Below are 15,331 nucleotides of genomic sequence, written 5' to 3'. Positions count from 1 at the left end.
CATTTTGCTTTTAGTACCTAAAATAAGTGCTGTCATCTTGTGAATGGGTTTCTAGACACTGATCACCCAAAACAGATTATTCAGGTTTCAGCTGGGCGCTTACAATGAGTGCCACTTTCCTTTGATTACCACTTGTGTTGAATAGAAAAGTCATTTACATAGGTCAAGTGCTTTCCTTCATGCACTTACAGCAATAATTTTCAATTATTACATCTAAATTTGGATTGATTACCTTACATTCTGTTTGCAGTAATTTTTAGGCTTTTCTAGTGGGTGATTTAGCAGAGAACACAGATTTCCCCACCCTTTAAACTGATTTGACAGGTGCTTTACTGCCCACCATCAGGTTATCCACCATTAGAGAACTCATGATAGGTTATAAATGGCTCATGTAAGCATCAGAAAAGTTCTCACTACAAATTATTCCTATTTTCAGAAAACAAATAGATTCACTGTTTTCATAAATAAGAATTGAAAGCAAGGACTACATCAGGTTTTACTTAGTGACAATGAGGCATCCGGTAAACAGAGATATTTCTGCACTGAATTCAAGGTATGATTTTTCACGCCTGCAGTTATTTCCCCCCACCGCCCCAATGGAGGATACCCCCACATCACACAGAGGGGTGGATTTTGTTTTAGTGTTGCGGGCCCCTCCCTCACCCACTGGCTGGAGAACCAGCGGGAATCCCATGGGACATCCGAGGGATAGGTTCAGAGGGAGGCCCAATGCAACAATGACCCCTGGAAGACGGAAATCCTGCTCCCGAGAGCAGATAGTCAATCAAATACCACTTCAGGCAGCACAACTGGGAGTAGGCCCTATTGCAGGTATCTATCCCAATAGAGTTTCCTAGGCAGGCCTCGGGAAAGCCTTTGTGTTCAGGAGAATCCCTGAGCCACTGCTAAATTCTGGTGGGCTCAGGAATGAGACTGATTTCCATCCCATCACTGACGGGAAGGATTATCGCATCAAACTCTTCCTGTCTCAACTTAATTGGGGACAGTTTTCCCAACCTCAGGGCTCCAATACGGGTACTCCTGCCCTATTCTCTTGGCAGCCCTGCCACATGCCCACTCCAGCTTGCTCCACTCAACCCAGCCCCAAGCAAACTCTCTCAGATTTCTGTTAATATCAATCTAGCCAGCTGTGAAAATGGCTCTGTTAATTTTCCTCTTTCCGGAGAAATGCATGGAGTGGATTCTCTGTCGGCCGACGCTGAAATTGGGAAAGGTGATTGGGCAGAGAATCGATTTTGATGCCGAACTCTTGGTGGATGTCGGGTTCATGCCAAGTCGCAATCCTCCAGTACCTTGATAGCGGCATCAATGTATTCCGCTCGCACATACCTGAAGGGTATTTTTACCTCATCACCAGCAGCTCCTGCAAGATACAAAACAAGACGTATGATTGCACTGCAGGCCGGTGAGAGGGGGGGGGGAGGTGGGCGGGGGGGGGGGGGGGGGGGAGACGAGGATGGTGGGTGTCGTGTTGGGTGTTCCACTATACAAACAAACCAACACGGTTGTAGATGGTACAACTCTGTTTTATTACTCTTGATAACAACATCTGTTAACTCATGGCTGTGGTTCGTACTTTACCCGTTAACCTGTGGACCCAGCCCTAACACTATCTTAGTGAGGCACTCAGCACATGGTCTATGTCTGAGTGGCACGCTGTGAGCTCTGTGCTCTGAGCTATCTCCTGCTGGAATGAGCGGGAACTGTGGTGTTCCCTGTGTGCTCTCACTGATGATTGGCTGTGATGTTGCGTGTGTGTTGATTGGTCCGTTGATCTGTCCATCAGTGTATGTGTGTGATTGCACCATGATATGTTTATATGAATATCATGACATCCCTCCTTTTTACAAGAATGTGTGCCTATATGGTAATAAATATTGGTGTGTACTGAGTGCAGCTGAATATGTGTGTGCAATATCTACAACATGTACATGAGGCTAAACTATATACATAGGAAGGTGTCAGGTGCAACATAGCAACGAGGTTGTACCACAAGCAAAACAAGTGCAATCATCAAATATCGAAAGAGAACTCCTGAAACGATAAAGAGAAAAACACATTAACATAGTTGCATAAAAATTCAGTGAGTCCAATGTGCAACCAGGCTCATAGGTCCAGCCTAGTAGGTGGGCGACGAATTCGGGTTGACCGTTAGGGTGGCACACCATTCATCACCCGGATTAACGCTGTGCACTGGCATCGGCTGGTGGGTCCTACTTGGGGACATCCAATTTCTGTCAATTACCGCAACGCGGAAAGCTTCCCGGTCGTCGGTATCATTGGTCTGTACGTCGTCAGGGTATGACTCGGTGTATGGAGGCCGAATAGCCCGCATGTCCCTGCGAGGCTGGCGGAATTGGGGAATGTTGGCAGGTTGAGCTGCTCAACAGCAGGCAGCTTAGTGGCCCATCTTGCCACAGCGGAGTCATTGTCGATTTTTTGCTGGACATTGCCGCTTTAAATGTGCGGATCCACAGTTGCCGCACGTCGTGACGCCATGGCGTTCGTTGCGCCACCGCGCATGTGCAGTTCGGTCCTGCGAAGAGCATGCCTGCGCGTCACGTCCCTCTGCATCGACGTCTCTTTTGGCGCGTACAAGCGCGGGAGGCTGCGGAAAGCGCACGAAATGGCCGCCCTCATCCGGGCCGCGGGCCGGGAGGAACTCGATCGACTGGACCCGTTCGGCCTCGTAGGACTCCTGCCGTGCCGATTCAGCTGCCTGGAATTGGGAGTACCGGCTGGTCGCGTTTTCATGGAGGACGCAGGTTTCGATGGCAGTGGCTAGGGTGAGGCTCTTGATTTTGAGGAGCTGCTGGCGTAGGGTGCCCGAGGTGACCCCAAAAACTATCTGGTCCCGAATCATGGAATCGGAGGTGGCCTTGTAGCTGCAGGACTGCGTGAGGATACGGAGGTGTGTCAGAAAAGATTGAAAAGGCTCATCCTTACCCTGCAGGCACTGCTGGAAGAGGTACCTCTCGAAGCTCTCATTCACCTCGACTCTGAAGTGTTGCTCAAGTTTTAGAAGGACCGTCTTATACTTTGTCTTGTCCTCACCTTCTTCGAATACCAGGGCGTTGTAGATGTGGATGGCGTGTTGCCCTGCCGTGGAGAGGAGGACGATTTTCCTGGTGTCCAATGCATTCTCCCTTTCTGTGACTTCTAGAAAGAACTGGAAGCGCTGTTTAAACAGATTCCAGTTGACACCGAGGTTTCCAGCGATTTGGAGCGGCTGCGGCGGGCTGATGGTGTCCATGGCGCAGGATGGCGGATTCCTGAAGGCGCAGGATGGCGGATTCCTGAAGATGTGCAGGTAGGTCTCACAGTTGCTGGGTTCCAATCCTGGTACTATGTCGTGTTGGGTGTTCTGCTATACAAACGAACCAACACGGTTGTAGATGGTACAACTCTGTTTTATTACTCTTGATAACAACATCTGTAAACTCATGGCTGTGGTTCGTACTTTACCCGTTAACCTGTGGACCCAGCCCTAACACTATCTTAGTGAGGCACTCAGCACATGGTGTATGTCTGAGTGGCACACTGTGAGCTCTGTGCTCTGAGCTATCTCCTGCTGGAATGAGCGGGATCTGTGGTGTTCCCTATTTTATAGTGCGTGTGCTCTCACTGGTGATCGGCTGTGATGTTGCGTGTGTGTTGATTGGTCCATTGATCTGTCCATCAGTGTGTGTATGTGATTGCACCATGATATGTTTATATGAATATCATGACAGTGGGGGGGTGTTGGGGAGGGGGGTGTAGGGGGTGGTGGTGGCGGTGGTGTTGGTGTGAGGGTGGTGTGGGTATGAGGGTGGTGGTGGAGCGGGGGTGGTGTGGGAGCGGTGTGGTTGTGAGGGTGGTGTGGGGGTGGTAGTGGGTATGAGGGTGTTGTGGGGGTGGTCAGGGGAGGTGATACACGTGCCATGGGGAACCACAACTAAGTGGGGTCTCACTTCCTCACCCGATGCCGACCTCCATCCCAACAACTGCCTTTTCTTTGGGCCGGATGACGCATCCAACGCGTCTTGCTGCCATCTTGTTGGCTGGGATGGTGTGTGTGGGGAGTGCAGAGTGTATGCGCGGTTGCAGTTTGTCAGCCTCCTGAATGTCGATCACGAACCCGGTGAATCCGGCATCGTTTCTCGTTGCAATCGATTGTGTTCCACGTGGCGCTGGTGCTAGCTCCTCAACAGACGTTGAATCGGTCCAGGTGCGGCGCCAGTTTTGCTGTCGTAGAGTTCGACTAACCAACACCAAGTCTCAGAAACAGAGAATCTGGCCGACGGTTTCTGTTCAGTGTCTCTCTCTGCGATATAACACTCACAGTAGCAAGATGTATGTATGGTTGATGTATACAAAGTAGCAGTGATATTGCTGTGCACCATATTGCTGTATCACCACTCATTGCATCTTGGATCACAAATGGTGCACCAACGTGATGACTTTCAACAACAATTTTAAAATATATTTGGTTCGTGAAATGATTGACAGGAAGCTTTGCATAGAGTGTACATTACGGGGACATTAATGGATACATTACATTGGAGTAACAACATGGAAACAGTCCATTCGACCAATCAGTCTGTGTTAGTGTTTACCCTCAATGCAAGTTGTTACAATCCCCACGAGGCCCAGAGGGGTGAGCCGATTAATCTCCTATGAGCCTCGTGGAGTACAAGCTCCCCCGCTGAGGGATGGAGGCCCATAAGCGGGATAGTTAACTCAGGACCTTAAAAGCCGGCCCAGGTAGGAGCCAAGCTGCAAAGAGTAGTCCCGACTGGGACTGAGACTGTTACTTGTAAATACTTTAGGTAATAAACCATTCATGTGACTCTCCTTCCCAGACTCAACTGGCAGATCAGGTGCCTTTCATGAGGCGGTGCAGGCTCAATGGGCCGAAGGGCCTTTTTTGCACTGTATTTTTCTGTGATTCTATGATTACTAAACAAGTAAATAGTCCAAACAATTCTAGTTATATTTAACCAACCAGCTGTCCATTCCCCTTCAACTCATTTGCCATGGGTCATAGGGAGAAGTTTCCTGCTCTTCTTCAAATAATGCCATTTTTGTTCTAATTGTTTTTTACAAAACACAGCACCTTACAACAGTCCAGCCCCCTTAATATTTGTTGCAGTGAAACAGTCAGCTTAAATTGTGTACCCTGGACCTGAATTAAAATATTAATAATTAAAATGCTAGTTGCTAAGCAGGTGGGAACCTTTCACTCAAAAATAAGAAAGAGCTGTGGTCTAAATTACAGGGAAGCTATCACAACAGTATAAACATTCTTCAATGGACAGAATTTGCCTAGCCAGATGGACATGGTTTCCAGTATGTGCAGGATGGGAAAGTCCTCAAAAATGGAGTAAGCTTTTGATCCTGATGTCATCCCGCCCTCCTCTGGTTGTCCCCGGTGAGGGAACCCCCATGGGTATGACGGGAAAGCTATTGAAGGTGATTAAAAAGATAATTAAGAGCTAGGGGAATTCTGTGAGTCAGAATGTGGGTCTTGGCACCTTGTGCCTATCACGTGTCATGCCCTCCTGCAGTCCTGATGCACTGTCTCCAGGTTAAACTCTTTCTACTGGTTTCCCAAGCCACTTCCATCATGCCTACTTGGCTGGAGAGACTGTCCTCTTCCTCCTGTCCTTAGGGAGCTATTTATTTCCCAAAAAATCTATTTCATAAAATTTGTAAAATCACATTACAACCATGTTACCTTGACATTTGCAGGGAATGTAATAAAATTCAGCATGTCCCACTCTTAAGTGCCGATATACAACATGACAGGGTGGATGTGGAGATATGTTTCCTCTTGTGGGAAAATCTAGAGCTAGGGATCAGTGTTTAAAAGTAAGTGGTCTTTTATTTAAGAGAGAGATGAGGAGAATTATTTTCGCTCAGATATTCATGAGTCTTTGGAACTCAAAAGTTCTTCCTCAAAAGGCAGTGGAAGAAGAGTCTGAATGTTTTTAAAGGTAAAGGTAGATAGATTTTTGATTGACAAATGGGTGAAAGGTTATCGGGGATAGGTGGGAATGTGGGTTGATGTTACAATCCGATCTGTGTTACGCGAGGGAGATATTAGGAAACTGGGTCCAGAAATGGGATCAAAGATGTAGCAGGAAAACAACTGCTAGCACAGATTCAGAGGGATGCGCCAACACCAGGCTTGGGTTACATTGTCCCATTCAGACTTAAACTTGCTAATGGGAATACAAAGGATGCCCCTGTTCAGCAAGGGCGAGTCACTCGAGTTCCAGTGTCCTTCGGGTCACTCCTTTCTGACCAGCCATTAGCCCATTACAGAGTCTGATTACATCTTTGTCCATCAATGGGAGGTTAGTTGCATATTAATAGCACAGCTCATGTTCTTTTGTATGAACAGGAGTGAACAATCAAATAACAAGGATAACGACGATGGGTTCAAGACTGGAAAGCCCAGGAAAGACCTTTGTTTGAGGGGTTGGGAAGAGCTTAGAGAGAGAGAGAGAAAGAATCCTGTTTTGAACAGGTATAGAGGAGAAGGCTTTGGAAAGTGAGCGAGAGAGGTCAACGAAAGGCTTTCAAAATGGTTTCTTAAAGAACTTCACTAATAGAAGAAAAATTGCTTTGTAAATACAAGTATCACCTTTGCCTGCCTGTGTAAGTGGAATGAGAGCTGCATGTTAATTTAAAATGCTGTTTAATGGGGATTTTTGTGTTAAAGTTAAGAAACCACATGTAATCTGTTATTGTCAGCATTGAAGTTTAAATGTTTAAATATTGTTTTTCTTTTATTTTAATAAAGTTTGTTTATAAAATAACTAACATCTATTTTTCATGATATCACTCCTGGAATGAATCAATCTTTCCGCACCACATTAAAACTTTAAAAAGTTGCGGCTCTGGTCCAGTAACTTAGCCACTTCTGAGAGTTGACCAGGCATCCATAACTTAAGCCATGATCTTATTGAATGGCTGAGCAGGCTCAAGGGCCGAGTAGCCTACTCCTGCTCCTAATTCATATGTTTACATGTATTGTAATGCACTTGATAATTACAATATGCTTTCCCTAAGGATACAGGCTAAGGGAAAAACATTTCAAATTGGAAAAATTACAGAAAGTGCAATGGATTTCAATTTTTCTCCATACAGCATGTTGCACTCTAACTTTCAATACTCTTGATAATTACGTCTCAGGCTTCCTACCAGAGGGGTGTGACAGATTTTCCAGGCCCTATGGCTGAAAGGTCTTAGACTGCAAACTTTCCCCATTGCACCTCTTAGCAGCTTCCCAAAGCTTTTCTGCCCCTCTCAGTACATAGCCCTGGACCTTGGAATGTGTTGGTCTGCAACAGTCAGTTGGGGACAACTCTTTGTACTGGAAGACCACATTTCAGGGAGATCAAGAGTGCCGAGTTCATGATCGTTCAGCTGCTGTTGATGTCCATCTCCATTTGCCTCTTTGGAACAGTGTGTAGAGCACGGAATCCTGCATCCCAGAGCAGCTCACGATGAATCACAGAATCATAGAAATTACAGTGCAGAAGGAGGCCATTCGGTCCACCAATCCCCGTAACCCAGTAAACCCCACTTAACCTTTTTGGACACTAAGGACAATTTTAGCACGGCCAATCCACCTAACCCGCACATCTTTGGACTGTGGGAGGAAACCGGAGCACACAGAGGAAACCCACGCAGACACGAGGAGAACGTGCAGACTCCGCACAGACAGTGACCCAAGCCGGGAATCGAACCTGGGACCCTGGAGCTGTGAAGCAACTGTGCTAACCACTATGCTACCATGCTACCCAAACTGAACTTTGACAAAATCCACTGCATCTCACTCCAGACTTTCTTTTCAAAGACACAATCCAAAATGACGGGGATGATGGTCCCTTTTTCATCACAACCACCTTGAGGGCAATGTGCATGGACGATGAGACTCTGGACCTGTAGGAAGGATTGACGGGGAGGGTCTTATTCACCACCAGCCATGTTAGGTCTTGGTGCTTGTTTGACAGTTCTGGTCATAAGGCACTCTGCCAAATGACATTGACAGTCTGCTCAAGGAATCATCCAACATCTTTTTGAAAGGATACCATATCCTTTCCTGCAGGGCCTCTAGGACGTTATGTACAGACCACTGCTTGATGGACTTGGTCCTTGGGAGAGATGATCTCACCACAGCCCCTCAATTCCCACGGCAGAACATTGAAGTTGGAGCGAGAGATCTGGGGAGCAGCCTTCCCAGGTCATCCCTCTATTCCTGTGGTTGCCACAGCCTCAAATATCCAAATGCTTGAAAAACTCAGCAGGTCTGGCATTAAAACATTTTTTAAAAAGCTACAAGCATTTAAAAGTGAAACTTCTCATTAAAAGTTTAATAATCAGTGAAAGATCAGGGGCGGATTCTCTGTTTCTGAGACTAAGGGCGGGATTCTCCGTTGCCCAATGCCGATATCGTAATCGGCGATCGGGCGGAGAATCCCTTCCAACGGCCAAAATGGGGGTGGTGCCTGTTTTCGGATGTTGCACCCCCTCCAAAATGGCATAATCGGGGAGTACGCCGCACACCGTTGGGATCGCCGCAGGAAGGCACCTAAAGGACCTCCCCCGATTCTCCGCCCCCGATGGGCTGACTTCCCAATGGCACGGGACATGTGTGCTCTGAGTTTTCATCAACCTCGAGTGGCGGCTGTAGATTGTGTCCAGCCCCGCAACAGTTGGGGCGAGGGAGCCGTTTCGCCGGGGCTGGGGGGACTGGTATGGGTGGTCTAGGGGTGGCGAGGGAGGGTACAGGGGGGCACTAGCTGGCAGGTCGGGTCCACGCATGGCCGGTGCCATGTTGTACGACGCGACAGCTGCAAGTCATCGCCGTGTACATGCGTGGCTACGGACCCGGCCATTCTCCGTACGTTTTTGCCGTGGGAGCCGGAAGCTTTACCTGGCGCCGCTGCGAGCCCCTCACCGATCCCGGAATCGGTGAAGGTTCGGCGTTGATTTTGGCCACCACCTGACCACCCCCTCCTACTTCCCCCAACCCTGGCAGATACCCCCTGGCCAGCGGCACAACTGTCAGCAAACTATGGTGATGTTGGCAGACGCCATGCCGATTTCATGATTTTAAAAAACACAAGTGAACCACGCCATTGGAAACTCGGCCCATCGGAGGCGGAGAATCACACCGGAGAATACTGGGATCGGGCCCGCTAATGATATGCAAACGGTGGCTGCTGTACGTGCATTCCGGAACACATTGACGCCGCTGTTGAGGTGCTGGAGCATTGCGACTTGGTGTCAAATCGGCGCCTGCCGCGATTTCGGCGTCGGAACCGATTCTCTGCCCAATTGCCTTTCCTGATTTCGGTGTCAGCTAATGGAGAATCCCGCCCCAGGGCTGCCAGACCTGCTGAGTTTATCCAGCATTTTCTGTTTTTATTTCAGATTTTCCAGCATCCTCAGTATTTTGCTTTTATTGCTCAAAAATGCAAACGCTGTTGAACGATTGTATCTCGTGCTGTGGTCACTTTAATTAGAAATCCTTCCTTTGACAGAATGGAGAGGTCATATCGCGTCGCCTCCCTAATTGGACATGGAGACCAAAGTCAGTATTTTAAAGCCGTTACTTTGGGAGGGAGCCTTGACACAGCCTGCCCATTCGGAAATTATGTTCCCGGCTAGGAAATTGTCCAACCATTCCGATAGGAAAAAGATGGAGAAGATTCTGCCCAACGTTTCTCTGGGCAGGGTAGGAATTCAGGGTGATAATGCTGGGTAACTGGATAGCTGGGAGTGGATCCAGGAGAAAGGAATGCATCTGTTTGGACCGAATGACCTTTTCTCATCCCTGAAACGTTTATGTCCTTGTACGAATGTGGTAGCATGAGAAAGGTTTTTTTCTGCTGAATTTATCTCCAGTGCAATTTATTTGGTCAGCTGGATAGCTGACACACGCAGAAATGGAATGGATTTGAGTGCAAACAAAATTCTGTTTCGCAGGCAGCTGTAAGCAGACGGGTAGGAGATAACAAATGGAAAACAAATATTATTAGACCGTTGTATTCTTCAAAACTATTTGGATGCTTTTTTCAGATGTTTATCAGTGGGGGAACAATATATTCCATAATTAACTGTGATCACTGCAAACCTAGGAACATGTCCCTTTAATCAGGACATTTGAAAAGTATTCAGCAAGGTACAGCAAAATCAGCAGTTAAGGAACAAAGAACAATACAGCACAGGAACAGGCCCTTCGGCCCTCCAAGCTCACGCCGATCACGTGTACCTATCCAGACCAACCGCCTGTATCCTCTACACCCCGTCTGTTCATGTGCCTATCCAGATAAGTCTTAAAGGTCGCTAACGTATCTGCCTCAACCACCTCACTTGGCAGTGCATTCCAGGCCACCACCACCCTCTGTGTAAAACACTTCCCCTGCACATCTCCACTGAACCTATCCCCACTCACCTTGTGCCCCCTTGTAATAAGGGGGCTGTTGATTGTTAATTGTTGATTAACTTCTTATTCCTTAAAAATTACTGCTGATGACACCTGCAGTCACATGCTTATAGGCCTTACCACATCCAGTCAAGAAAGGTGGTGGACAACCAAACATCTAGTGGCAGGGGGAGGCTCCGTGAGCATTTTCATTTTGAACCGTCAGTGGGACCAAATCCACAAGTGCAAGAGGTAAGCCCGAAGGCCAAATTGGACAATCCTAGTTGTTATTCTCCCTTTTATCATGGGTACTAATTTAGTTCACAAGACCTGAAAGGTGGCTGAATGCACTGGAAATAGAAAAGACAATGGGTGGAATTTTCTCATAAAATGACAAGTGTCATTTTCAGCATGAAAATCAGTGTGATTCCTGCGGCCCCGGCAGCATGATCTCGATTGTAATCTTTAGGTACTTTGAAAAATATTTTTTTCAGCACACGAAAAACACCGCCCCTGAGGTGCAAAGCATCTGATTCGACCTCCCAGGGGTCATCTGAGCACTTCAATGAATTTAAACGGCTCCACAGCACTCACTCTCATTCAAGCCAGGAGGATGACAGCTAGAAGACCAACTCCTAGATTCTCAGAGGAGGCCCTCACTTGATTACTGGATGGCATGGAGGTGAGGCGGGTAACAATTTACCCGTGTGTTGGCAGGAGGCCCTCCAGCAAGGTCAGCAATCCCACCTGAGACACGATGGCAGCACTGGTCAGTGCCAGCTGCATGACCGAGAGGACAGGAGTTCAATTCAGAAAAAAGATGAATGACCTTCTATGCTCAAAGTTAAGTGCCCCATCTCCTCTTGGCATTCGACCCTTCCGTTACCCCCCCCGAGATGTCACCTTGAACCCACATGATGCCACATCACAGATCCGCAGCACCCAGCCTCCTAGCATCATCTTCAAAACCCCGGCACTTCTTATCAGAACCCCTTCTTGCTTCGACGCAGTGCTCATACATGCCAGTTGTCCTCGATGTCCAACCCTGCCTCTCGTCCAGCTTATAATAACCCCTTTTGTGTCCCTGCAGAAGATAGTCCATAACCACTGAGGGAGAGAGAAAATGGACGGTAGGTTTCCCAGTTTAAGGATCCTGACACGTTTTGAGGAGAGGGCCATGGAGCTCGCAGGAGAGGAGCAGGAACAGGCCTGTGCAGAGAGCGAGATTGGCCTGCAATAGCGAAGTGAGGAGCCACTGCACCTTCGTCCAGATGACAAGTCTCAAATGAGATATTTATTGATCAAACGCTAGACCAGGCCGTGTATTAAAACCATGTCCCTTACCTTGCAGGAACATCAACCAGTGATCCTCATCCATTCACGAGCAGCCCCCCTTCCACCCTCGACAGCACCTCAGAGGAGATCTCCGAGGAGGACACGGCAGAGGCGTCACAGTTATCACCCACACCATCTACCATCCCGGCGACAAGCACCTCGGTGTGCGATCTTAGCAGGCAGACCTCCGGGTCGCTATCTGGTGAGCTCTGCCACACTGCATCTGATGCACATCAGGTGGAAAGAGGGACTTCCTAGGGATCCGTTAATCGGAGCTGTTCGAGATCCCAGGACACAACTGTGCCCCAGCTAGGTCCTGTGCCTCTGGACATTTTCATCCCTTAGCTGCTTGAGATGCAGAGGCAGATCCAGGAATACCAGGAGGCATTGTCAACGACATTCCTATCACTGAATGGAGGAGCCCCAAGCCTTCAGTTGCAGGAGATGTTGCTGGCAATAGTGGTGACCTCAACAAATCTGCCTTCACCCTCCCCACCAATTTCCGAAGACATGCCCAATCCTAAGCCACCTGCACGACAGATACCTAAAATGAGAAGCTGCCACTCAGAATAGCAATCCCCCCCTCACCCCCCCACATCCCACCCTCCGTCACTGGGGCAGATACCACAAAATACTCACTGTTCCCCAGGTTCAGCTTACAGCCCTAAAACATCCCAAACCCACTATGTACCCCACTGAAGAGCCCGGCTCCAAAAGTACAACAACAAATCATCCTTGTAAATACAGGCCAGTGAGTCTAACATCAGTGGTTGGGAAACTATTGGAATTAATTTCCACTTGGAGAGGCAAGGATTAATCAAGGATAGTCAGGATGGCTTTGTCAAGAGAAGATCATAGTCAAAATTCCCCAGTCGTTGGGATTCTCTTTTCCCCCCTGCGGATTCATGGTTGTGTGGGGTGGCTGCAATAGGAAATCTCATGGACAAGCGGTGGGAAGATAGAACGCAGCCACCACCGAGACTGATCAAGAAGGTAAGAGCCCATGGTGTCCAGGACTATTTGGCAAATTGGATCCAAAATTGGCTTAGTGGCAGGAGGCAGGAGGTGATGGTTGAAGGTTGTTTTTGTGACTGGAAGTTTGTGTCCAGTGGTGTTCCATAATATATTAGTGATCTAGACGGAAATGTGGGGGCGTGATCAATAAGTTCTCAGAGGACACAAAAATTAGGGGTGCGGTAAATCGTGAAGAGGAAAGCCATCTGTCTCGTAGTGTGGGGTGTCTGACCACAGTTTGTCTATTGGTTTACTGGACTGTGGACCTATTGTGAACATTAGAGCACAAGATGAATTTTGTAGCTTGTATTATCTTTACGAATCTGTATATAGCTGTAAATGTGAAGTGGTGTAATGAATATTTTATTATTTTGTTAAAAGTTCATCAGCGGCTTTGTGACTGTTCAATAGCTGTTCTCCACATTTCTAAACTAAATGTAATGATCTATCAGGCCTAGTTTCGCCTAGGATCTGACTTGTGTAGTCGTAATATCAGCTGGGTTTGTAACTGGGGTTAATTAGAATGCTCTCTCCTGTTTATTCCTTTGCACTCCGATGTATGCCCAATCTGGTAGCTTTGCTCAGGAATGGACCAATCATAGTACAAATGAGCACCCTTGGTGATAGGCATTGAAGTCCCCCACCCAGAATTTATTCTTTCTCCTTGCTTCCATCAGTTCTTCCTCGAAGTGAAGTACTCAAAATGAAGGAGTACTGACTTGCTAAGAGAAGGCTGGTAGGTGATAATCAGCAGCAGGTTTTCCTTTATTTGACACAAGGAAGTGTGAGGTCATGCATTTAGGGAGGTCAAACAGTTGTAGGGAGTACACAATAAATGGGAATATACGAAGAGGGATAGACGAAGTGAGAGATCTTGGAGTACAGATACACAGGTCTCTAAAGGCAGCAGTTCAAGTAGACAAGTTTGTTAAGAAAGCATATGGAATGCTCTCCTTTATTGGCAGAGGTATAGAATATAAAAATAAGGATATAATGTCTGAATTGTATAAAACACTAGTGAGGCCACAACTGGAATATTGTGTACCGTTCTGATCGCCACATTAGAGGAAGGGCTTAACTGCTCTGGAGAGAGTGCAGAGGAGGTTCACAAGAATGTTGCCAGGGCTAGAAAAGTGTGGCTATGAGGAGAGATTGGATAGGTTGGGGTTATTTTCCTTGGAATAAAGAAGGCTGAGGGGTGACTTAATTGAGGTGTATAAAATTATGAGGGGAAGAGATAGGGTTGACAGGATAAAATTGTTTCCCTTGGTGGAGAATTCTAGAACCAGGGGACATAGATTCAAGGTAAGTGGCAGAAGGTACAGCGGGGACATGAGGGAGAACTTTTTTACGCAGAGGGTAATGGGAGTCTGGAATTTGCTGCCTGAGTTGGTGGTGGAGGCAGAGACCCTAAACTCTTTTAGAAGGTATCTGGATCTGCACCTTAGTGCTCTAAGCTACAGGGCTATGGGCCAATGGACCAGGTGCAGGAAGGTGGGGTTACTTACTTGAGAAAAGACGTACTGGCGCTGGAAGGTGTGCAGAGGAGATTCACTAGGTTAATTCCAGAGCTGAAGGGGTTGGATTACGAGGAGAGGCTGAGTAAACTGGAACTGTACTCGTTGGAATTTAGAAGGATGAGGGGGGCTCTTATAGAAACATATAAGATTATGAAGGGAATAGATAGGATAGATGCGGGTAGGTTGTTTCCACTGGCGGGTGAAAGCAGAACTAGGGGGCATAGCCTCAAAATAAGGGGAAGTAGATTGTGAATAAGGGGTTGTGAATCTATGGAATTCCTTGCCCAGTGAAGCAGTAGAGGCTCCTTCATTAAATGTTTTTAAGATAAAGATAGACAGTTTTTTGAAGAATAAAAGGGATTAAGGGTTATGGTGTTCGGGCCGGAAAGTGGAGCTGAGTCCACAAAAGATCAGCCATGATCTCATTGAATGGTGGAGCAGGCTCGAGGGGCCATATGGCCTACTCCTGCTCCTAGTTCTTATGTTCTTATGTTAGAAAAGTCACCTGGGTATCCTCAGGCTGGCATGGACAAGATGGGCTGAATGGCCTCCCTCTGTGCTGTATCTTTTCTATGATTCTAAGTCATTAGACCTTATTGAGTCGACTTCCATTAACTGTACATTATAAGGGCTGCATGGTGGTGCAGTGGTTAGCACTGGGACTACGGCGCTGAGGACTCGGGTTCGAATCCCGGCCTGGGTCACTGTCCGTGTGGAGTTTGCATATTCTCCCCGTGTCTGCGTGGGTTTCACCCCCACAACCCAAAAGAGGTGCAGGTTCGGTGGATTGGCCATGCTAAATTGCCCCTTGATTGGGAGAAAAAAAAAATTGGGTGCTCTAAATTTATTAAAGAAACAAAAAACTGTACATTATTGTGTGCCAATCTTTGGTAAATTTGACTTTAAGATAGGAGAGACAGGGTAATAAAGGAGCCTTAAAGATGCCAGATTGGGTAAGGACGGCAGGCTTCCTTCCCTGAAGGATATCAGAGAGCCACTTGGAGTTTCATGAACATCTGGC

The sequence above is a fragment of the Scyliorhinus torazame genome, chromosome 10 (genome assembly GCF_047496885.1).
Source record: "Scyliorhinus torazame isolate Kashiwa2021f chromosome 10, sScyTor2.1, whole genome shotgun sequence".
Lineage (NCBI taxonomy): Eukaryota > Metazoa > Chordata > Chondrichthyes > Carcharhiniformes > Scyliorhinidae > Scyliorhinus > Scyliorhinus torazame.
This window is presented reverse-complemented; position numbering follows the sequence as displayed.